The following is a 6,309-nucleotide window of genomic DNA, read 5'->3' as shown; positions in this document are numbered from 1 at the left end:
TAGCTCGTAATCATTTATTATTCTAGTCGCATCCTACTCCAATTTCTATATCGCGTTGGTCAGGGTAGGCTTTGATACCATATTTCCATTATTCGTGGAGTTTTAGTTTCGAGGATTTACAAAAGTGCTGCCGCAAAATGAGTTTCAGTTGTCAGCGAATATTTGGATTATTAAACTTATTAAAATAATTAAATTATCACAAAACTTTTTGCTTAGCAACGTGAACGCCCTTTCAATACATTACGGAACACAATTGTCTGAAGATTTTTTACCGTACCTGCCCCCAATATACCGTTTTTTCCATTTTTCCTACTTTTTCTCTATTTTCTCACAAGTTTGAACCCAACCTGTATATTTGATAAAATAATAACTATTATATAAGGACAGTTGAGGAGGTTTGGTAAGGCGTGAGAAATTCCTGGGTTTTAGTTAGAATATTACCCTTAATTTCAGTCAGGATCGTGTATTAACTTAAGGTTTCACTAGCTTTCAGTATACATATATTCTTAATTGAAGAGCGTGCATACCTGAATTTCAGGTCATGCCTCCCTTAATTTCAAATGGTCCCGACCTGAATTTCAGGAATCTAATTCCCTCAATTTAATGTTCAGTTGTAATTCTTAATTTCAGATTGCCTATGCTTCTTTTTGTGACACCTTAAAATAAGCCGAATTTTCGACTTAAAATAAGTACTTTTTTTGCTGTGATGAGCTTCGATCCATGTATATTCGGTTTTCGTGTTGACGTTGACAGTTGGCCGGGCTTAAACCACGATTTTCTATTATTAGAGTTATCATGGCAAATCCACTCTTCATCGCCAGTGACAATACGATGCAGAAACCCTTTCGGATTTTGCCATTCTGCTATTTTTACGATTTTGGTGTAGCTGTTCATAAGTGCACAATCAATTTTCTACATTTCCTGGGTTTAGTTTGTGCGGCATCCAACCTGCTTACTTTCGGATCTTTCCCATTGCTAATAAGCGTCTAAAATTGGTTAAATGATCAACATCCATTGATTCTGAGATCTCATCTTGCATTTGAAATGGGTTTTCACCGAGTAACGTCTCCAATTCTTAATTCTTTTCGTTTTTTGGATAGCCTCGACGTTCTTTGTTTTTCATGTCGAAATCGCCACATTTAAATTTTCGAAACCAGTATTCACATGTTTTAATCGATGGAGTACAATCTCCGTAATTTTCAAAAAGTAATCGCTGACCTTCACCGGTACATTTCTTCGAATTGAAAAAGAAAAGTAAAACTTCCCTCAAATTCTTTTTTTTTTGGTACGTAAACCGACATCTTAAATGCTGCAAAAACTATGCTGTTTATACTTCGGCAAAACGACAACTAACATAAACTAAGGCCATAAGGTGGGGCTTCAGTATGAATATAGTGATGATATGCATCGATGCGATAGAGTATAAGTAATGCCATATCTTAGAAATCCCTCAAAATTAATGTATGTTCCCAATAAAAGTGTACATGTCTGAAAACTCTCTTTAACCTCTATTCACTTTGAAGTGAATAGTTAATATCACACGAAATTAAATTTATGTCATTCGTTCTATAAAAATGAACATCAATTTAAGTTATTTTATAATATACTGGAATGAACATACATTAAAAGTTTGATTTTTGCAACATAAGTAATGCAACTAATTCTCTGAGGATGCGACCCTGTTGCTTTTTGTCACGCTTGACTGATCATCGCCTCTCTTGGATGCGTTGCTGTCCTTATCACAAAAATATGGAGGTTATCAGCTCTAAAAACGAACAAAAATTTTCAAAAATCGAGGACCCATTATAATAACTCCTTACTTAAAATATTACATATTAGATCTGTAACTTTTGGAATTGAAATTTTACACGACGCTTTTTTATTTTTATAACTTTGTTTTGTAGTAAATCCTTAAATACCTGTAAACGTGATCTAAACGCAATTACGTCCTCCATTTACGGAACTAATTGTGCAAATTTTACTAAATAAATTTTCTGCGTGCATTTTTACAGTGAGTGGTTGGAAAGTAATCCTAATATTTTATTTTAGAATATTTATATGATAAAGTTTCTATAATTGATTGAAGTTAAGTTAAATTCGACAGTCGCATTTTTTCATGAAAGATTTCTATTTGTCATGATTCTTATTTCAATCATCTTTTTTTAAAATAACCTGTAGAGAATTTAAAGCATTTAGTGTATTTACGGTTCTTAGGGCATTTTATTATTGATTTCTTACCACACACACACACACACACACATTATCGGACTCCATCTCTGGACCCTCATGGTTTTTTATTAGAACGCTATGCAACCTATTTGCACTTGTGACTGACTGGTCTGATAAACAATAATATGTGACACTCAGCCCCTAAGTGTCACTTTCTCTCGTGTAAATTGCAGTACTCGGTCGAAAAAGAGTCACTTAGTGTCCTTGTATCACAAATAACTATTAGTGGCTAAATATTCTCTAACTAAAGAACTATAGAATTTGACTTTATATTTCACTCAAAGTTCACTACACGGAGAAACCTTTTGCTGCAATATTTGCTAAAAATCAGACTAGATTTTACTATTTTCAGTTTGCAATGGAGGGACATAGCGGAACTTTTGTAATGTTTAATATTCCGAGTAGTAACTAGTAACTACATGCCGAACAACGAAGTTCATTGGAAAAAATTTAAGAATGTTACATTTATTTCTACAGAAGATTGCAATATTTGCAAAGATCTATAGTAACGTTTAGAGAGACCGGCACACTGATTTAATAAGCGAATTAGTAAAAATTGGTGCAGTCAGATTAGCAGATGAAAAAAAATAAACCCAACATGTGTCGCGTCGCGTTGAAGGTCACGATACGTATCCTTTTCACGAGCATACGACGTAAATGCAGACTTATTTATTATGGGATGTTGATCACTCTTTCGCACTATCATATTTATTTAAATTGCAATTGTACAGTACACACGATTATATTTAGTTTATACATTATCATATACATGCAGAAATATTATATTACAAGCTGAAACAGAAAAATGTGATTAAAAGTAAAGCTGGTGGGAATCGAACACGGGTCCCCAGCGCGGCAGCACGGCGATTTTCCACTCGGCTAAACTAGATAATGAGATCCAGAAATTTATCGCTCTTACCAAGTAAATGCTAGAAGTCAAATGCACTTTCATTACATTATTTATGAATTGTTCAGAGTGATGGCATTTTTAAAATTCTAAGCACTATATCTTAACGTAATCAAATATCCTAATATCGAGGTTAAAAAATTATTTTTTGCTTTCTATGGAAAATTTGTTTTTCAATTGTAACTTTTCGAATTATCCTAATTTATTGTAATAAGGATATTTGCATCTACCCAAATTGAGTGATTGATAAATTTAAGGAATTTCATTAGAGCTTTGGTCGGCTGACATCGTTCACGCTCGGCTGCACTCGGTCCAACGCTAGGCTCGCTTACAAGTCACTTACTAAACATTCGAGAGCGATCTTCTGAATTTGTCTTCTCCATAACACAAAAAATAGAAAGTGTCGTAGTATAATTCATATTTCTACAGACAATAGTAATTCCTCTCACAAATTTAGTCTTTTGTCTTATTTTAGGTACTTCTTACTTCTACTCTTTTTATATAATTTAATTATGTCTCTACTAATTTATCCTATTTAGGATTTTACTATAAAAAATACTAAGACTTCCTATTATCAATAGGAAAATTGCATATAAAAATAGCATAGCTTACGATTATTGTATTAAAATATACGAATTATCACCTTGGTCCCTCGATTGTAACCTAATTTAGTAATTTTTCCAGTACAAAGTTTCTCAGTGTAGTAAACTGAAAAAAAATTACTGGTGCCAAGTAAATTTTACTTGGCTGAAGTAAGTGAAAGACCTGTTTGTTTCCAAAGAAATATTTATTTGAGGCCAATAAATACGACCTGTTGGCCGACGGGAACTATTTCTTTGAATCAAAGAAATATTAATTGAAGACAAAAAATATACATTTTACACCAAATGAATGACTCATTGTTCCAAATTAATGTGCCATGAATTGGAATGAATGTTTCTTTGAAATGAGGAAATATGAATTGATGGAAAGAAATATATTTTAAGGTCAAGCAAATATTTTACGTGTTTAAAAAACTATTTCCCCACGTCAAATTTTTGAATATTTGAAGTACAAAAATAGCACATTGATTAAAAAATATTTTTTTGGCCTAGAAAATGTGCGAGTTCAATAAAGTAGTTAGAACTTCAATTGTAGCACATATTTTTCTAAATAAGCAAGTGGATTCTTGTAGCTTAAATTATAATTACCATTGTCATTATTATACATATTTAATTAACATAAATAATATAATCCAAAATCCTAAAGAACATGAAACAGAAAAATTGACGAAAAATCCGTCCCCAGCAGGAATTGAACTTGGTTCCATCGAGTGTAAAGTACACAGCGTTGACCACTTAAGAAATATATATTTATGCAAACACAATACCTACTTAATCTAAATAAATGCAGCATTGATATAAATGCATTAATTTTTTGTGAAAATAAATATGTTTTTGATATAATTAATATTATTTTGAACAAAATTATTATTTCTTTCATTTAAACGAAAATTACTTCTATTAAACAATATTTTCTTGGTGCTAAGAAATTGGATTCCAGGAGATGCATTTATTTAGTGCTAAGAATGATTTTTTTCAGATAGGCAATTAATGTTTTACTTACTTAAAGCTGGAGAAAATTTGACATTTTTACATAGCATCAACAAAATTGTGGGTCTATGGAATTTTTTGATATTAATTATGATAGGTGTGTGAAGTGTAATGTTTAAAGGATGCTATATGAATATTGAATGAAATTTGGATATTAAAAAATTTCTCTTGTTAACAACTTTTCAAGTTTAAATTTTCAAAAATACTAATGTATGTTGAGGAGTGGAAAAAGGGACAGTCTGCCTTCTTTTCTAAGTGCAATTAAAAGAGGACGGTATTGGACAGGTTATTGATTAAAATAAATAGCACCGCAATATTTTCAAGATATGTATCTTTATTTAAGACATGATTTTTCACCTAGTTTATTATTACATACAGATAAATTTTCTTTCACACTTAGAATGGTTACAGAGGAATATTTCGATGGAATTTTTCTTGAAGTTAGGTTTTTGCACAAAACTGTATATTCTATACGTAGTTTTTGGGACTATTATCAGAAGTCACGGGCGCGTTTATGACCGCCTGAGGTTTTTACCCCATCATCAATAGACAATGTTGCAGCCAAGTGCATGTTAAGAAGATCTGATAATACTTTAAGAAAGAAATGCATACCTTTAGTAGCTCAGTAAAATTACATAGAACAATTTTCAGATATGCCGGACCAGGGATCGAACCCCGGACTATTTTTCTCTTAATATTAATATGGTGACAGTGCAATATTTTGGAAGCATTTTTTAGTAGATAGATTATTTTTTTAATATAATGTAATAATCATTAATGTAACGTAATGTGATATCATCTAATAATAATGTATAATTTAATGGAATTTAATGGAATATAATTAATTAATAATGTAGCAATGTATAATGTAATGAAATATAATCTATTAATAATGCAATTAAGTATATTGTAATGTAATATGGGTAATATAATTGAATAGTAATGTAATAATGTAAGTTTATGTAATATAAGGAAACCAATGAAATTATATATAATTGTCTTAGGCTTAAGCTGGTTACAGCCGAATATGTCGAAGGCATTTTTTGTTGGAGTTGGATAAGAGAAATGTGCCTAATTTTACATATTAGTACAGCTCTGGGACCCTGTTAAGATCTATAGTTTGTGGCCTAGGTATTCCTGCTTGATAAGGTACTACTTTTGGTGGGCGTGATTTTCCACGAGCTTCATCGTATGCTGCACGAATTGCAAAATTTAGATTTTGTAGATATTCAGATGCCCATTGAATTGCATCAGCTTTAAGTTCCCGGCGCATTAATTTATTTGCTTTTTGTTTGTTGTCCCTTTCAGGAACTCCAGGCATGTTAAGAACAATCATGGCAACATCAGGTTTGCAATTTTTTAATCTTTGTCCATATGGGATCATAATTAAGTCTACTAGCCCTTCAACCTTATTGCCCTCTTGGTTTATAAACTTAGTATATATTGAACGATGATTTAGGTCAAGTAACTTGCTAGCGGGAAATATGGCTAAGTCCTCTCTTATTGTAAATGCAATGCCAAGTGGTATCCCTTGACCACTTTGCGGTAGATGATAAATTTTTATCATGTCGAAAGGTATAA

The sequence above is a fragment of the Belonocnema kinseyi genome, chromosome 1 (genome assembly GCF_010883055.1).
Source record: "Belonocnema kinseyi isolate 2016_QV_RU_SX_M_011 chromosome 1, B_treatae_v1, whole genome shotgun sequence".
Classification (NCBI taxonomy): Eukaryota; Metazoa; Arthropoda; class Insecta; order Hymenoptera; family Cynipidae; genus Belonocnema; species Belonocnema kinseyi.
The sequence above is the reverse complement of the archived record's forward strand: the minus strand, read 5'-3'. Positions refer to the sequence as shown.